We start from the raw sequence: 18,005 nt of genomic DNA, 5'->3' as shown, positions 1-18,005 counted from the left end.
GATGCCCTATATCTTCCCTATCCACTCCAGTTTTTTCTTCGATCACATTAGACAAGCCTTACCCCTCTCAGACGCTTTCGATGTAATATTGCCACATATCCTGTCTCTCTCTCCTGTATTTAAAAGTAGAATTTCCATTGCTCTCTTATCGCTACCGCCGTTGCTGTTAATTTCACTGAAGGTTGCTTTGACTTTTTTATGTGCTGAGTCAGTCCCTCCGAGAATAATTTCTTTTTCGGTTTCTTCACATTTTTTATGCAATCGTTTCGTCCTAGCATCTCTGCACTTCCTATTTATTTCATTCCTTTGCGATTTGTATTCCTCAACACCCCTGAACATTTTTGTACTTCCTTCTTTCTCAGATCAACTGAATTATTTCTTCTGTTACCCATGGATCTTCAGTTACCTCCTTTGTACCAATGTTTTTCTTTCAAATTCCGTGATTGCTCTTCTTAGAGATCTCCATTCCTCTTCAACTGTACAACCTACTGAGCTATTCCTTATTACTGTATCTATAGCCTTAGAGAGCTCTCACTGAACTGTTCACTGTAACACACTCTCTATCCTACCTTCTAATTCATAGCGAATCCTACCCCCGTTTTACCATTTTCTGCTGCTGCTGATATTACCTTATACTCATGACCAGAAATCCTTGTCTTCTTTCCATTTCACTTAAATAACCCCTACTACATCTCAACTCAGCCTTTGAATTTCCCTTGCTGTCGTGCGCCCAGAAAAACCCTCTACTACTACCCCCTTTGCATTTCCGTTTTCAGATTTTCTACCTTCTCTACCATATTCAAGCTATTGATATTCCATGTCCCGACTCGTAGAACGTTGTGCTTTCGTTGGTTGTTCAGTCTTTTTCTCATGTTCACATCCCCTTTGGTAGTTCCCTCCCGGAGATACGAATGGGGGACTATTCCAGAATCTTTTGCCAATTACAGACTACATGTCCTTTGGATACGCGTTATACGTCTTTAATGCAGTGCTTTCCATTGCGTTCTGCATCCTCGTGCTGTGATCACGGCTGATTTCTCAGCCTTTAGGGGCAGTTTCCTACCTCAAGGTCAAGAGAGTGCCTTGAACCTCTATCGGCTCCTCCACCCACTTCGACTTGGCCGTTGACAGAATGAGGGTGAATTCCCTTACCGGACGTCTTCGATCGACAACGCTAATTATCAAACAAAATTCAAGTGGTTTAAGAATCATGAAAGAAATTTGCATACGTGGGAGAGACCTGGATACGCCAGAAGATTTCAGATTGATTATATAACGGTAAGACAGAGATTTCGGAATCACGTTTTAAATTGTGAGACATTTCCAGGAGCAAATGTGAACTCCGACCACAGTTTATTTGTTATGAACTGCAGATTAAAACTGAAGAAACTGCAGAAAGGCAGGAATTGAAGGTTATGGGACAAGGATACACTGAACCAACAAGAAGTTGTAGAGTTTCATAGGAAGCTTTAGGGGACGATTAACAAAAAGAGAGGAAAGGAATTAAATAGATGAAGAAAGAGTAGATTTGAGAGGTGAAATAGTGAAGGCAGCAGAGGATCAAGTAGGTAAAAAGACAAGGGGCAGTAGAAATCTTTGGGTAACACAATAGATCTTGAATTTAATCGATGAAAGGAGAAAATATAAAAATGCGATAAATGAAGCAGCCGAATGGGAATACAAACGACTAACAATTAGATTGACAGGAAGTGCAAAATGGCTAAGCCGGAATGGCTAGAGGACAAATGTAAGGATGTAGAAGCATAGATAACTATGGGTAAGATAGATGCTGCCTACAGGAAAATTAAAGAGAGCTTCGGAGAAAAATGCGCAGATGGAAAATCTTTCCTAAGCATAGAAGGGAAGGCAGAAAGGTGGAAAGAGTATATAGAGGGTCTATACAAGAGAGGTGTACTTGAGTACAATATTATGGAAATGGAAAGGACGTAGATGAAGATGAGAAGAGATATTTGATACTGCTTGAAGAATTTGACAAATCACTGAAATACTTAAGACGAAACGAGGCTCCGAGAGTAGATAGCATTCCATTATAGATAGTGATAGCGTTGAGAGGGCCAACCGTAACAAAACTCTTTCATCCGGTGAGGAAGATGTATGAGATAGGCGATATGCACTCAGATTTGAAGAAGAATATAATAATTCCAATTCCAAAAAAAAGCGGGTCCTGGCAGGTGTGAAAATTACCGAACTATCAGTTTAATAATTCACGATTTGAAAATACCAACACGAATCCTTCACAAAAGAATAGAAAAACTTGTAGAAGCCGACCGCGGGGGAGATCAGTTTGGATTCCGGAGAAACGTAGGAACACCCTACGATTTCTCAGACAACATAGGTTAAGGAAAGGCAAATCTGCGTTTATCGCATTTGTAGGCTTAGAGAAAGCTTTTGATGATGCTGACTGGAGTACTTGCTTTCATATTCTACAGGTGGAAAGGGTAAAATACAGAGAGCGGAAGGCTGTTTACAATTTATACTGAAATCAAATGTTAGTTATAAGAGTCGAAGAGTGTGAAAGAGGAGCAGTGTTTGAGAAGGGAGTGAGACGGGATTCTGGTCTATCCCCGATCATATTCAATCTGTATATTGAGGAAGCAGTGAATGAAACAAAAGAAAAGTTAGGAGTAGAAATTAAAGTCCAGGGAGAAGAAATAAAAACTTTGAGGTTCGCCGATGACGTTGTAATTCTGTCAGAGAGAGCAAAGGACTTGGAGGAGCAATTGAACGGCATGGACAGTGTCTTGAAGGATATTAGATGAAAAAGAACAAAAGCAGAACAGGGATAATGGAATGTAAATTGGATCATCCTGAGAGAATTAGATCAGGAAAGGAGGCACTTAAAGTAGTAGACGAGTTTTTCTATTTGGAAAGCAACTGATGATGGTCAAAGTAGGAAGAATAAAAAAATGTAGAATGGGCAATGGCAAGAATAGCGTTTCTGAAGAAGAGAAATTTGTTAACATCGAGTATAGATTTAAGTTTCAGAAAGTCCTTTCTGAATGTGTGGAATGCACCCATGTGTGGAAGTGAAAAATGGACGATAAAAAGTTTAGACAAGAAGAGAATATAATTTTTGGTATGTGGTGCTAGAGGAGAATGCTGAAAATTAGATGGGTAGTTGACATAACTAATGAGTAGGAAGTGAACAGAAATGGGAAGAAGAGGAATTAGGGGTATAGCCCTACTAGAGGAACGAATCGGTTGGTAGGACGCATTCTGAGGCATCAGGAATCGCTAATTTAGTACTGGAGAGAAGAGGGGAGGGTAAAAGTCGTAGAGAGAGACCAAGAGACGAATACACTACGCAGATTCAGAAGTATGTAGGGTGCAGTAGTTACTTGGAGATGAAGATACTAGCACAGGGTAGAGCAGCATGGAGAGCTGAATCAAACCAGTCTGTGGACGGAAGACGACAACACAGTCAGGTCGATTAAATATCTGGACCTAACGTTCCAAAGCGGTTTGAATTGGACCGAGCATATAAGGGTTATTTGTGAGGGAGGCGAATTTTCAACTCCGGTATATCTGCAAAGGGGAACACTAGAGCGACAATTTCTTGAGTACTTCTCGAGTGCTTGGGATCCACTCTAGGTCGCATTAAAGGAAGACATCGAATTAATTCTGAAGCACTCTTAAAGATCTGTTACGTAGGTTCGATTAATATGCAATTATTGAGGAAATGCTTCGGGAACTCGAATGGGAATCCCTGGAGGGAAGGCGACGTTCGTTCAAGGAAAACTAGAGAGAAAATTTAAAACGCTGGCATTATTTGGAGCTGATTGTAGACTGATGCTACTGCCGCCTATGTACATCTTGCGTAAGGACCATAAACGTAAGAGCAATTAGGGTTCTTATGGAGGCATACAGACAGTCGTTTTCCCCTCTCTGCATTTGAGAGTGGACCAGGAAAGAAATGAGTAGTAGTGGTACAAGGTTCCCCCCATCATGCACCGTATGGTGGCTTGTTGAGAATGTATGTAAATGCAGATGTAGATGTAGATGCAGATGCAGTTTAGATGGTGCAGTCCTCAGCCCGTAAGCATTATCATATGGTTAAATGTGGTTAAATGTTTGTATTGCTGCGATTGCAGTAATTGTAGTACAATTTATGTTACAAGATTACTATGCTTAAATCTTGTATAATCCCAGATATGGAAGCAAGAATCTTTTTAAATGGAGCGGCAAGTTTTTTTGAAGTCAAGTCAAGATGATCTTTGGAGGATATTAATGGCACAGAATCTAAATAAACTAAGATATTCACATTTTAATCACATTCCGATTTATGTGAACAGATAACCAGTTTCTGTTTAGCACCAGCAATCAAGTCTTAAAAACAGCCCGTGGTGTCAGGTTTTGTAACTTTTACTCTTAATTTAAGTAATATGTGACTTAGTCAGTTCGGTATACGATTTCATGCCCATTGCGTCGCTGGACTCATTAATAACTGATGACGCATGTTTAGCCGAATTAAGTAAATCAAAACGTGATCAACAATACGAATTTTGCAGGGTATTTTTTAGCAGCACATGATACAGTGAAAGAAAGGAAGGAAGTTTAGTACTTATCGTCCCGTCGGCGACGAGATCATTAGCGAGGAGTTCAAAAGACGTACACCATGAAACACAGCGCTTGTTAAAGTTGAAACTTTCCGCTGAAATGTCTGACAAGTTTCTTAAAACTGAGAGGCTATCATGCTACGCTCCGTCGTTAAATGCAGCCACAAGATAGATGGAAGGTGTGTATTTCCGCCAGCCGCTGTGGCCGAGCGGTTCTAGGCGCTTCAGTCGGGATCCGCGCGACCGCTACAGTCGCAGGTTCGAATCCTGCCTCAGGCATGGATGTGTGTGATATCCTTAGGTTAGTTAGGTTTAAGTAGCTTTAAGTCTAGGGGACGGATGACCTCAGATGTTAAGTCCCGTAGTGCTCAGAGCCATTTGAACCATTTGCGTATTTCCTCTTACCTTTGACAGAGATATTAGGTCGTTGTGATGTTTGTGAATGGAACTGTCACTTTTTAGCGTATGAGGCAATGCCTTAGCAAAACTGTTCCTAATACACTACGGAAGAGGTAAATGGTACACCACGAAGACGTGAACGGAATTGTACCAAACTGATAATGCACGTGGAATATGTTGATAAAAATGTCACCTCTACGTGACGTAATTACCATTGTTTTCGATACGTAATGGTATCATTTTTACAGATGAACAATGGTGTGAATACGCGATAACTGTTGCATGCGTCTACCTCACTTGGAACGTTACAGGTGGCGATCGGAACACAGAGGACATCCACGTGCAATTTATCGCCGTCTTCCAAACTCTGTGAAAGTTCGACCTATGACGAAATGGGAAATGGGAGTAGCGAGCCGACACATCGCATAGAAATTTTGATGAAGGTCAATCCTTCCTAGCGACCAATGATTAGGTGGACTCAGGACAGCATTGTGGAAAGAAAAACGGCAAGAAAACTTCTAGAAGGACTACGTCAAGACACGTTACGTTTATTCGACTGGCTTGCGTGAACAGACGGATGACACCAGCTGAAATCCGGGCAGAGTGTACAGGCAGTATGTCACCACGAAACGTCGGGAGAGCATTACTGGAAGCTGAGTTAAGGTCAAGAGTTTACGTTTACCGTTGCCCATTCCACAAACAACAGAGGCACGCATGTTGTAGTTCACGAGTCAACAGAGACACTGCGTAGCATTTCTGCAGTGCTCAGTGATGCGTCTCGCTTCTGTTTGTGACCGTCAGATGACGCCAACGTATAAATTGACGACCTGGTGAACGATCAAGGGAAGCACCGGTTCTCGAAATCCAAACTTTCGCGCTTCCTGAAGTCGTGGTGTGATGAGCTATTGAATAATCAACAGGAATTATTTAGTAATTGTTGAAAGGATGTTGAATGGTTACCAATACGTATGCAAGAATAGTAAAAGCTGTTATTGTAGCTTTAGTGACCAGGGTTCCGAATGGCATATTCCATCAGGATAATACAATGTAATGCGCAGCAGTTCCTTCTACAAATGTCGGCTAAAATGTACGTATCCTCGACTGGCCTCTTCAGCCCTTGGATTTCTTACTAAGACAGCATCTGTGGGATGTGATACTTTCACATCACTTTCCACACTTTTTCGTGAACTGAAAGAGCAAGAGTTAAAGATATGGCAAAAAAATATTCCCAGGATGTCATTTTGAGTCGATTTGATTCCATGTCACAATGAGTGAAGTTGATGAATTACATCAGTACCGGATATAATGTAAATCTTACCATTTAATATCCCTTATGTGATAGCCGTTTGCACAAAGTGAAAAAGAAAGGATTGGTGATTCATGGTGTAATACTTTTCATTTCTGTCAGTGATTGTCACTTAGGTGTACATTTAATTCTGCACCGTGGCTTTCGTCTTCTTACTTGTTACCATAAAAAAAGAGCCGTCGCCACTCCATGCTACATAGAAAAAGCGCTCTACCCACGCAGATAATAGGAACGTTTGTATCTGTTCCTTAGTAGAAAGACATCCGAATGCTTGTTAAAGGATTTCTGAAGTTCCGTAAAATATCTGACTGAGACTGTAACTGCAGTTATTTCTTAATATTGTAACTAAACTGACTAAATAATTTTATGTACTACACATTTTACTCAGACTGATATAACTGTATGTCACCATTAAAATATATACTTCTGTTAAAGAAACATACACTTTCCATCAGCTGAAGTAGTCATTTACTGTTATCAAATGGTTCAAATGGCTCTGAGCACTATGGGACTTAACATCTGTGGTCATCAGTCCCCTAGAACTTAGAACTACTTAAACCTAACTACCCTAAGGACATCACACAACACCCAGTCATCACGAGGCAGAGAATACTGTTATCATTCGAAAAGTATATGAACAGACGATATGATATTGTGCTCGTTAAGTGTAGAAGGAGACCAAACACCGACGGTCATCAGTATCCTGCTCACTCTCTTCCTGTCCCCTCCCCTCCCCCCCCCCCCCCATCTTCTACAGGACAGGAATAGGGTACGCAATCTGTCTGAATGTATTCATGTAGCGTGTATCTGAAGCGGATCACGGGAACCAATCCAGTGTTCACCTAGTGCGATGTTGGAAACCACCTAAAAACCACATCCAGGCTGGCAAGCATACCGATATGTCATCACAGCCCGCCGTCCGTCTCAGTGCCTCAGTAGCTGCACAGTGAGCGCAGCTGATTGCTAAACGAAGGGGCCCAGGTTCGACTCCCGGGCGGCTCCGAGACTTTATACGCTCGTGGACTAGGCGTTGTTCTTATTTTCGTATAGTCGTAAGTGACAAGAAAATCTTCTCCAATTCGCTATCGTATTGTCTTTCCATTACTGAGATGGCTGGATGAGTACGACCCGAAAGCCAATAAATTAAAATAAAAAATTTTAAAAATTAAAATTAAAATTAAAATATCGTTACCTGCCAGGCGGATTCGATTTGGGGCCAGTGAACCTTCCCGTCCAGGAAGCGGTCGGGTTAACACACGCGGCTCCCCAGGTGGATAACGACATGTTGTAAGTGGGTGGTATGTGGTATGGCGTTGGACGCTGCGTCAACTGGTCGGCACATATCGTCTCATGTTCTTGGATCTCCACGGTAGACTCCATCTTTGTGTGCTCCTCACAGAAAGAAAGCAAGACGGCTGACATGGTTGGCAATTTTACTGCAGCGTTCTGTATTTTCCCACCCTTATAAGCCTGTTTTTACATTATTGTGGTGTCATTTTGTGTTGCATGTAACTGTAAGCATTCGCCGAGAATTTTACTACTGAAATGTCAGGTGTGGTGATCTAGCGGTAAAGCGCGTGCCAGAAAACCGAAAGGTCGTAGGAAAGAATATTGATGACATCATGTATGTTTTTCAGTATGCCTTTAACCTAACATATTAATGATTTGAATAATCTCCAGGCGCGACACGCGATGTGGTTCGAATTCCAACTGAAACTATAGGTTTCTTCTTTATCGTCCTTGCACCGAGTGATGGTCAGTCCACTGGACTCTGAATCCGCGTCCGGTTATCCAGATTGAGGTTTTCCGTGATTTCCCTAAATCGCTACAGGCAGTATCAGGATGATAAACAGCACTCCTAGTTTCCTTCCCCATCCTTGAAACAATTCGAGGTTGTACGCCGTCTCCAATGACCTTCACATGGACGGGACGTTAAGGCCTTATCTTCCTTTCTTTTTCATCCATCCCTTGTCCTGTTCGACTACGTGTCTTTCATTACGCCATCCCTCCCTTCAACCTCTCCCCCCCCCCCCCCCCCTGCAACCCTCACGCTTCCCGTGACGGAATTAGTGAACTCAGTCTGCCAATGTCTGAAGCAAAAATGTGAGATTTTTCTAAATGTTTCCGTATTATGTATCTGAGGGTGTCAGTTGGAACCAGCCCGTTATTTACCTGTCTTGATGAGGAAAATCATGAAAAACCGTATCCATGTGAAAGACTTGCACCGGGCTGTTCAGCCACACAAAATTATTATTACACTGATGAAACCTTATCGGGATATTGGTCGAGTAAACTGGTCAATGTGAAAAGACATTTCGGCAGGTTTCTTATCTGGCATCATAACAAGTAAGGACATCTTTAACTTTTGTTGTCCTGCCGTGGTCAGTTGTGAGAAATGTTATGTTGACAATTGTCACGTTGGATATGTCTAATTACAACTGAATAGAACGAATGTTTCGTGCAATACGATTATTGGTTTTATTATTTGCGAGACATTATCAGCGGAAAATTTCGCAGATGCTGCTCTACTGGCGTTCTTGTGCCAGTTTTTGGGATGTTCTTGTTGCTTCCACCAGAACTGACGTTTCCACAGTTCTAGTAAATGAACACTCATAGCGTTGTGTTTGCGTGTCGAAATCATAACATAAAGTAAATGAGTGTTTATTAGTTATCACTGAGGAAATGAAATTTATAATGGCAGTAAGCAGAACAGCTATGAAACCAGAACAAGAACACATGTAGGGCAGCATCTACGAAATTTGCCAATGCCATTCAAATTATAAATGCAGAACACTTTGGCACAAAAATGTCCCTCTATTCTGTTATAATTAGACAGATCCAAAGTGATAATAAGGCAAGTAATAACCTTGTCGACAGGTATCTACGCAGCTATTAGTTTACTCGGCTGGTTCCAGTTTTGCGCTGTGTTAGGGACGATGGAGTTGCCACTCTGTCAAAAACGTCAGCTTTCGCTGTATCATTGACATTTCGTTTCACAATATGAAACGCAATAGTACCCAAAAAGATTTTGCTCGAAGACACACCGGCTGCAGAGGCGTTTGCATCACAACTGCAATTGTAAGTTTTTTTTATTAATGACCTTTTTGAATATTACTAATTAGTTTCACATTTAGGTGACGCGGTTGTTATAGGAAAGGTAAGACGAAAAAGAAAATTGCGAACCGCTGTTCATGTCTTTAATTGTATCAGTCTGATACAATCTTACTATACGTTAGTGCAAAGAAGTGTGAAACAGCGCACTCCGCTTAACATAAAAATGCAATGACGTCGCTCTAAACCTTAATAACTGCAACTGAAATCACTCGTGTCGTAGAAACACTTAGAAATTACAACACGTGCTCTAAAGAGGAAAGTCGGTGTCGTGGTGAAAGGAAATGGCAGAAAATCGATTCAGTGGCAGGTTGCTACACTTTGTTTACGAAAGAAGGCTCTGAGCACTATGGGACTTAACATCTATGGTCATCAGTCCCCTAGAACTTAGAACTACTTAAACCTAACTAACATAAGGACAGCACACAACACCCAGCCATCACGAGGCAGTGAAAATCCCTAACCCCGCCGGGAATCGAACCCGGGAACCCGGGCGTGGGAAGCGAGAACGCTACCGCACGACCACGAGATGCGGGCTTACGAAAGAAGTAGTTAGTATAATAGTAAAGAACATAGACGTAAAAGTTCTGAGGGTGTTAGTGTCTCGCTCAGCCGTTGACAAGTTGTTTAATGTGAACACAGTTTTACGGAGATATTTGTGGTTAGCACGGCCGGATGAAGCGACTAGTGGGAATGGATCGTATATGAAAACGCGACGCAAAGAAAGATAGAGAATCTTGAGTGAAACTAGGTAATATTCTGAATTTTGTGAATGTTAAAAGTGAGATAAATCTCGAAGGAAGATAAGAAATTGAATAGCGATAAAAACAAACATTTTTAATGGATTCGAGGTAATTTAATGTGATAAAAAGTTATGTAGGAAGTCATGTCGTATTCCCGTGGCTCAAGTATATAAGATTAATAACTGCGCGTGCGTGATAAATGATAATTGTTTTAAAGTGTGTTTCGTTTAAGATTCAGCAGTGATGGTGGGAAATATTAAAGAGCGATACTATCTAAAATAAAAATAATTTTGTAAGGACAATGATGAGTATGAGAGCTGACTGAAGTATTGTTACAATGAAACTGTTTAGTGACTATAATTGTAACTACTTCTGGTTAGTTATTAAATACAGCCCAAGACGTTTTATTATCTGTTAAATTACAGTGAACACTGCTTGAATCAGAAGTAAAAGACTGAAACATGGCCAAGAGATTGGTAACAAGCTCTCAGATTTCCTTTCTTCGCCTGTATGTATCTTCTTATTAATTTCCAGTTGCCGTCGATTGAATTTGAGACCGCTAAATAAACATTCAAAATACAGCGAGGGTGAGAGACATGTTAGGACTGACATTCTGAAGGATTCAAAAGATCACAATGAAAAGCAAAATATTTTATAAAAAGGTTATTAAAGTCACTTATAACGTAAATTATCTTTAAATGAGGACGACATTTCTTTTTTTATTTTATATTTTACTAATGCAGCAGATTCTTTACGCTCACCAGTCGAATGTAAACATGCGTTCCTGTGAATGCGTGTACTTTACGCAGTATTTCTGAGTGACAGGTCAATTAAAACTGTGCTCTCATCGACGCCCCTGGAGGGCACTGTGCAACGCCAGAAATTTTTCCTGCCATGTGCACATTCCTGTGTACTGTGGCGTGTACACAAAACGTGGAAGCTGGTCAACAAACAATAACTAAATTTCAGTTCAGTACAATTCGTCTCATAGAGGTGACGATGAAAAATTTGTCACAGCAGCGACAATATGAGATTTTTGTCCTTTTTTATGTGCTGTAGATTATCTCATTTTCCGTCCTTGTAAAGAAAAATTGGAGAGAATTTCTCCCTTACGAAGGGCGTCGTTTGTTTATTTTTCTTTTATTCTTACATGTTTCAGCACTTGCGACTGTATCTCTCCGTTGGAGGTGCCGAAAGAAAACGTCTAAGCCCACTGATATATTGGAATATCGTGTAGTCATTCGCTTCTAACAGCTGTGAAATTGTTGCAGCTATTTTAGGACAATCAAGATCACTTTTCTAGCCGTCGGCATTGGACTGATGCAGTTGCAACATTTCCGCTGCTTATATCCTTTCCATACAGCGTCATATAACCGCAGCGCCCCAATATTACACTCAATCATTCTGTGGGAAGTATCGTATAGGCTCATTACTGTACTAGAGCACTCTGAAAACCACGGTCGTATCTTAAGGAAGAGGCAACGGCTTTGCCGAAGTGGATACACCGGTTCCCGTCAGATCACCGAAGTTAAGCGCTGTCGGGCGTGGTCGGCACTTGGATGGGTGACCATCCGGGCCGCCATGCGCTGTTGCCATTTTTCGGGGTGCACTCAGCCTCGTGATGCCAATTGAGCGGCTCCGGTCAAAGAAAACCATCATAACGACCGGGAGAGCGATGTGCTGACCGCACGCCCCTCCTATCCGCATCCGCATCCTCAGCTGAGGATAACACGGAGGACGGATGGTCCCGATGGGCCACTTTTGGCCTGAAGACGGAGCGCATATCTTAAGGAACGTACGCTCAATTAGGCATCTACAGATCAAATGGCACCAGTAGAGACGAGAAGAGGGAAGTGCGAAATTTGTAGGTTGAAAGATTTCGTCTCCGGGGATTCATTTCTTCTCAGCTTCTGTTGGGTGCAACACAGCGGAAGGCATGCAAAGCTAGAAATCCTGCAGTCCAGAAGGGGCAGCTGCTTGATAATATGTCAGACAGTGATGATTAGGATTACAATGGTACAGTGCTAAACTGTTAAACGGCAGCTCTACTGGCCAGGGATATTTCTCCGTCATCTCGTCGAATGCTGGCAGTAGTTTACACTCTACCAAAAGGTATCGTTTTAGAGACCATTTTGTTCAATCACAATTATGCTAGTCCACATCAAATAAACGAATGATGAAAAACGATGCAGTGAATCCGTCAAAAAATCAGATGTGAAGATTTGCAGTCAAATGAAGTACAAAGAAAGCTTTTTTCTGTGATTGCTCTTTTGTCTGAAAATGACCGGTATCGCCATCTTCAGATCTGTCTCACAACAAAATTATATTGCAGTTGGCCTCGACTCCTATATTTGCAATATTACGAAGCTAAAAGAATTGTTGAATCTGATCCAACACTAAAGTTCTGTAGCAAACTAATTTTTCATTTAATGAAAACCAAAATCGTATATCATACAGTATCTGCTATTTACAAAGTAACCAGTCTTAACGCAACTTTCAGTTCACTGTAGCGTACTCAAGCCAAACTTAAATATTGTCGTTTTATATAAAAGACTTTAAAAGAATTCGATCGGTGTAAAACGCTTGTAGTGCTAAACACTGCATTTTACATGTACTAAAATATCTAAAATACGAGTTTGAAATAATTTATACATAAAAGATGCCAAAGCAAGACACATTAAACATTAATGAAACATTAATTACAAACTTATTGTATTAAACGGAAGAAAAAAAAACGTTCAAAGTAACCCCTCTCTTCTTTCTATTAGACCATCATAGAGAAACCGTGCATTCGAACGTCACCGTTGAGTGTGCCGAGTTTCTGACGTCAAAGTGCAAAAAAAGTACGTTGGGTAGACTTTCAGAACGTGCAGAAGGATATCAAACATTACAGATATTCTGTACATGCGTTGAAACGTAGACCGATAAGGTGGAAGATATGAACGTTCTTTCCAATACACCACACTGTCTTTCGGTTGAGCCTCATGTCTAGTGGGTTCTAGATTATCACTTACGTCCGATGAATACATGCCATTTCAAAGCACCAACAAACAGATCTCTTGGAAACTCATCGTTTAGTGGTACGATTTGTTGCGATAAAATAACCGGAAACATCATTCGTCGCTAAACAGTTTTCGAATTGTAACTTTTGCATTACGAAAACCTGCCGTTTTGAAGGCAAAGTCACACTGAAGATACCTCAGAAACACATTTTTCTTCGTACTATTTGTTATAATTAAATGTCAGTAAGTAAAATAACTGCGATGAAAGCCGTCAGTAAATAATAACCCACAACACAAGGTCGAATGTTTCGGGACTTCAACCTAGAGTAATGAAAAGAGAGCAGAGATACGAAGAGTAGTGTCATGTATCGCAGGTTCACATCTCGTTACATCACACATCTTCTCGTTTTCTAATAGATTCCGAGGCTTCATTATTAATTTAATACAAATATATCCTAGAATCTTCGATATTATGTAAATTTAAGTGCCTTCTCTCTCAGGAGTGCACTACTTACAGTGTGATATTTGCGCTTTCTTGTTTATTCTTGTGCCTCAGATGTTCTAAAAATTCTACTAATAAACAGAAACGGATTTCAAATAAGAAAAGTGGGAATGATGAAATTTTTATCGTACGTAGAAGGCTATTGTAAATTTGTAACGTGCTACTTGTAATACAATTTTTGTAATCTGATGTCCTTACTGACTGTATATGGACCATTCTTGTTTGCCTAATAACTTTCTCATGAGTATTGAAGCGTTTATTTGTGTGAATTACAGACAGGACAACATGGTATACGAAAACTGGAGGAAATGTGCGTTTTGACAGAGCTGACGTTGGAATTTTACGCCCGTCCATTTCGTACATAATCCACGTGCTTTACTAGCCGCACAAATCTTACAACTGCCGCTGGATCGTTCTATGATCGCGTATATCACACTGAGACACATGCACCGTTTGCACAGACTACATCGTTTCTGAGCGTCGATCGCGCGTCCTAGCCGAGCGGTTTAAGGCGCCTTGTCACGGTTCGCGTGGCTGTCCCCGTCGGAGGTTCGAGTCCTCCCTCGGGCATGAGTGTGTGTGTTATCTTTAGCGTAAGTTAGGTTAAGTTAGATTAAGTAGTGTGCGAGCTTAGGGACAGCAGCAGTTTGGTCCCATAAGACCTTTCCGCAAATTACCGTTTCTGAGCGTTCAGCGGCAGGTCGAACTCGGCACACTCAACGTTGACACTCGAAGGAACGGTCCACGTGACGACAGCGTGTGTGCCAGGCTGAAAGCAGCGCTACGCTGAGGTTTCGTCAGATTCTATGCACACCGGACCGCAACAGCAGACGCCTGGTAAAGCGCCCGTCCCATCCCAAGGCGAAGGACTGTTAAAGACTGAAACACGTCAACAAAAATTTAATAACAATACTACGCGCAAAATCACTTTGTTCGTACAACAGTCCTCCCGAGAATTTTATCCCATGGGCGTAACTCTCAAGTTTATCCAACACATTCATATATAAAAACTGTCCCGCACGGATGGTGCGACAAGTTGAAACACCTGCGGCTGCTCGTTGAGTTTGAAGAGCGCGCGGCTGTAACTAAAGCTTGGGCCGCTATAAATGCTGATGGCACTGTGGCGCGCCCAGGAGCAGCGTCGGTTGGAGCGGCGTTTTTGGTCTGTTGCCAGTGTCCTGAGATCGCTTCGGAGGTGGAGGTAGGACACAGCCTGACGGGGTAGTGACGAGGTACGTATCATCGTTACTGCTAGAAGCCGCCTGAGTTTGCCTCTTGTGTTAGTACCGTTTTAAGAAGAAGCATTAAAATTGCCATGATATCAGCTATGACTAGCTGATGAAGACTTGAGGTCTGTGGGGAGACAGTTAGCGACCGTAGAGTTCGAACAGATGTGTGGTGGTTCTTTGGGAAGATGAGACAGTGAGCTGCGAATGTTGTGTCTCAAGATTGCTTATGTCTGGTTGATGCGCGGCAGCCGTTGGCACCGCCTCTTTAGTTTGGATCTGAAACCAGAGCAGTGTTTTTACTGGGATAAAAAATTGCACTGGTTCAAGGAAACTGGTGTTACGCTGTCAATACCGGTACGCACCTGGTGCCTTGAATTAACTGGTTGTGACTGAAACTGGAGTTTGACCAGCAGTTCTGTTTCGAAAAATTGGTACTTCGTATCTGAATTTTTACGTCAATAATTCTGCGTAGGCATCTTTAGTGCCGGCTGGTTTGAGATGACATAAAGCTGGAGATTGACCATCGTTCTGCTTTGAATTACGAGGCTGAAGTTCTTCTTTTTTTTAAAAAAAAAAAATTAAAATTTACACCAGAATTCGGTGCCGGTTGGAAGTTAATTAAAGCTGGTGCTTGACCAGCGTTGTGCTTGTATTGGAACTATTAATGGTCTTTTCTTTCAATGATTGATTTTGACGTAAGAGTTTTTGCGACCGAGGGCTATAAATGCTTTAATTTTAATTTGACGTAATTGATGTAAGAAACAGTGAGAATATTAGCCAATGCAAAACCGCCGAAAAGTAATATAACTGTGGGTGAGAGAAGAGCTTTAAAACTCCTGAATGACGACGATAGTATTTTGGTTCTCCCAGCTGACAAAGGAAGCGCAACGGTGGTTATGGATGTGGCCGACTATCAGAGTAAAATTACTGATCTACTGTATCCGCAAGCATATAGGAATCTGAATAAGGACCCCACTAACAACGTTCTCAGAACTGTGTCGCGGTTAATAAAAAGTCCTCCATTGAAGAGAGTGTACAGAAAGGTCTCTGCAATTCGGTTGCGCTACCACCGAGGCATTATGGATTGCCCAAAATTCATAAAGAAAATGTGCCGTTAAGACTGATATTAAGTGCCATTGGTTCGCCCACCTACTCGTTAGCCAAGTTTTTGACTACGCTCTTAAAACCACATGTGGGCCGTTCGGACTCTTACATAAAGAATTCGACACATTTCATCAGCAGATTGAATGGCATAGTGGTCCAGCCGGAGGACATATTGGTCAGCTTCGATGTGGTATCGCTGTTTACCATGGTTCCACTTAATGATGTATTGGAACAGCTGGATCGAATTTTTCCTGCAGACATTTCAGAACTGTTTAAGTGTTGTTTGACGACCACATATTTCAAGTGGAATGAACAGTTTTATGAGCAAATGGATGGCGTGGCTATGGGAAGCCCCCTAAGTCCCGTAATTGCAAACTTCTTTATGGAGAAATTCGAAGAACAGGCCTTAGGTACTGCCAGCAAAAAACCAAATGTATGGTTCCGATACGTGGATGACACGTTTGTGCTGTGGAGACATGGTAGGGAGGAACTAAGCCGGTTCCACGAACATCTGAACAGCATAAACGCGAGAATTCAGTTTACAATGGAGGAGGAGGTAGACGGCAAATTACATTTTCTCGATGTGCTTGTTTTTAGAAACGAAAATGGTAGTTTGGGCCACTCAGTATACCGCAAACCCACGCACACGGACCGTTAATTGCACCCACAACAGAAGCGGGGTGTTATCAAGACGTTAGCGGACAGAGCTAGAAATATTTGTGAACCTGAGTTGCTCGACGCTGAGATGGAACATCCCCACAATGCACTAATGAAGAACGGATATTCGTCCGCCGAAATAAAACGTGCGCTGAGGCAGCCACGCAGAAATCATACTGACGTACAGGCTACTGCAAAATCTAAGGTTTTCCTGCCGTTTGTTAAAAATGTAACGGAAAGAATAGGGAGGATCTTGACGAAGCGGAATATTACCGTAATTTACAAGCCCACCAGGAAGATACAGGAATACCTTAAGCCTGCCAAGGACGCTCGCAAACCATTGGAAAAATCTGGAGTGTATAGGATCCCATGCAGCTGTGGTGACGTTTATGTGGGTACCACTAAAAGAACTATTTCTAAACGTTTGGAAGAGCACAAGGGAAATTGTAGAAGAGTAGAAACGGAACGATCAGCTGTTGCGGAGCATGCTTTCCAGCCAGGGAACCACAATATTCGTTTCGAGGAGACGCAAGTACTAGCGGCCACAAGCGGATAATACGAAAGGCTTTACAGCGAGGCAATCGAAATCGCTAAACACCCAAATAATTTCAACTGAAAGGAGGAGGGCGTGAAATTAAACGTTATGTGGATGCCGGTGTTAAAGAAGATGTGTACCACCCGTCCACTACTTGGTGATGGCAACGGCGATCGACGGCGACGGACAGCGGCCAATTGCACTGACGTTTTCAAAACACGTGACGTCACACCGCGGCGTGGGAGCGCGCGGACACGGAATTTAGCGGCAGTCAGTGTGTTGGACCTTCCATCGAGCTACGGACCCCCTTGAAGATGTCTCCCGCAGTCGGAGACGAAACGTTGGGAATCGACACAGAATTCATCAACCGACCACGGCATAACAGCCCGGATAATAATGGACATGATATTTCCGGCCTTGAAAGTCTACATTTTAGTATAAAGTTACACTTTCATAACTCTGTACAAATAACCCCACTGGTCAGAATGACGTCAAATTGCAGCGGAATATTATCGGAGAAGGGGGAAAACGTGTGGCAGAAGAAAAAAAAAAAGTGCGAAAATTGATTAATAGGTGGAGGTGTATGTGTCAGAATACGTAAGTGAAAACACCTGTCATGTGCACGACCCATTGAAGTTGGTATAAACACGCCGGGTACACAGATTTTCCCCCTTTTGCGTCTGCGACTATCGCCATTACTGTTACTATGCAGGATCGCGATATGCTTGTAAAGCTGTATTAGAAGAATCATGACTGTGCACAGGTCGCTTTGCATAAGTTCCGGACACTGAAGGGTTTGAAAAAAGACGTTAGTTCGATGACTGACGTGGCTCTGGAGAA

At 42.0% G+C, this 18,005-nt stretch overlaps 1 pseudogene; it reads left to right on the top strand.

The window, feature by feature from the left end:
* Positions 1 to 11,613: 11,613 nt before the first annotated feature.
* On the top strand, positions 11,614 to 11,731 carry LOC124725790 (annotated as a pseudogene).
* Positions 11,732 to 18,005: the final 6,274 nt, after the last annotated feature.

The sequence above is a fragment of the Schistocerca piceifrons genome, chromosome 1 (assembly GCF_021461385.2).
Source record: "Schistocerca piceifrons isolate TAMUIC-IGC-003096 chromosome 1, iqSchPice1.1, whole genome shotgun sequence".
Lineage (NCBI taxonomy): Eukaryota > Metazoa > Arthropoda > Insecta > Orthoptera > Acrididae > Schistocerca > Schistocerca piceifrons.
Note: the sequence above shows the minus strand (reverse complement) of the source record. Positions and strands in the feature narration are given on the sequence as shown.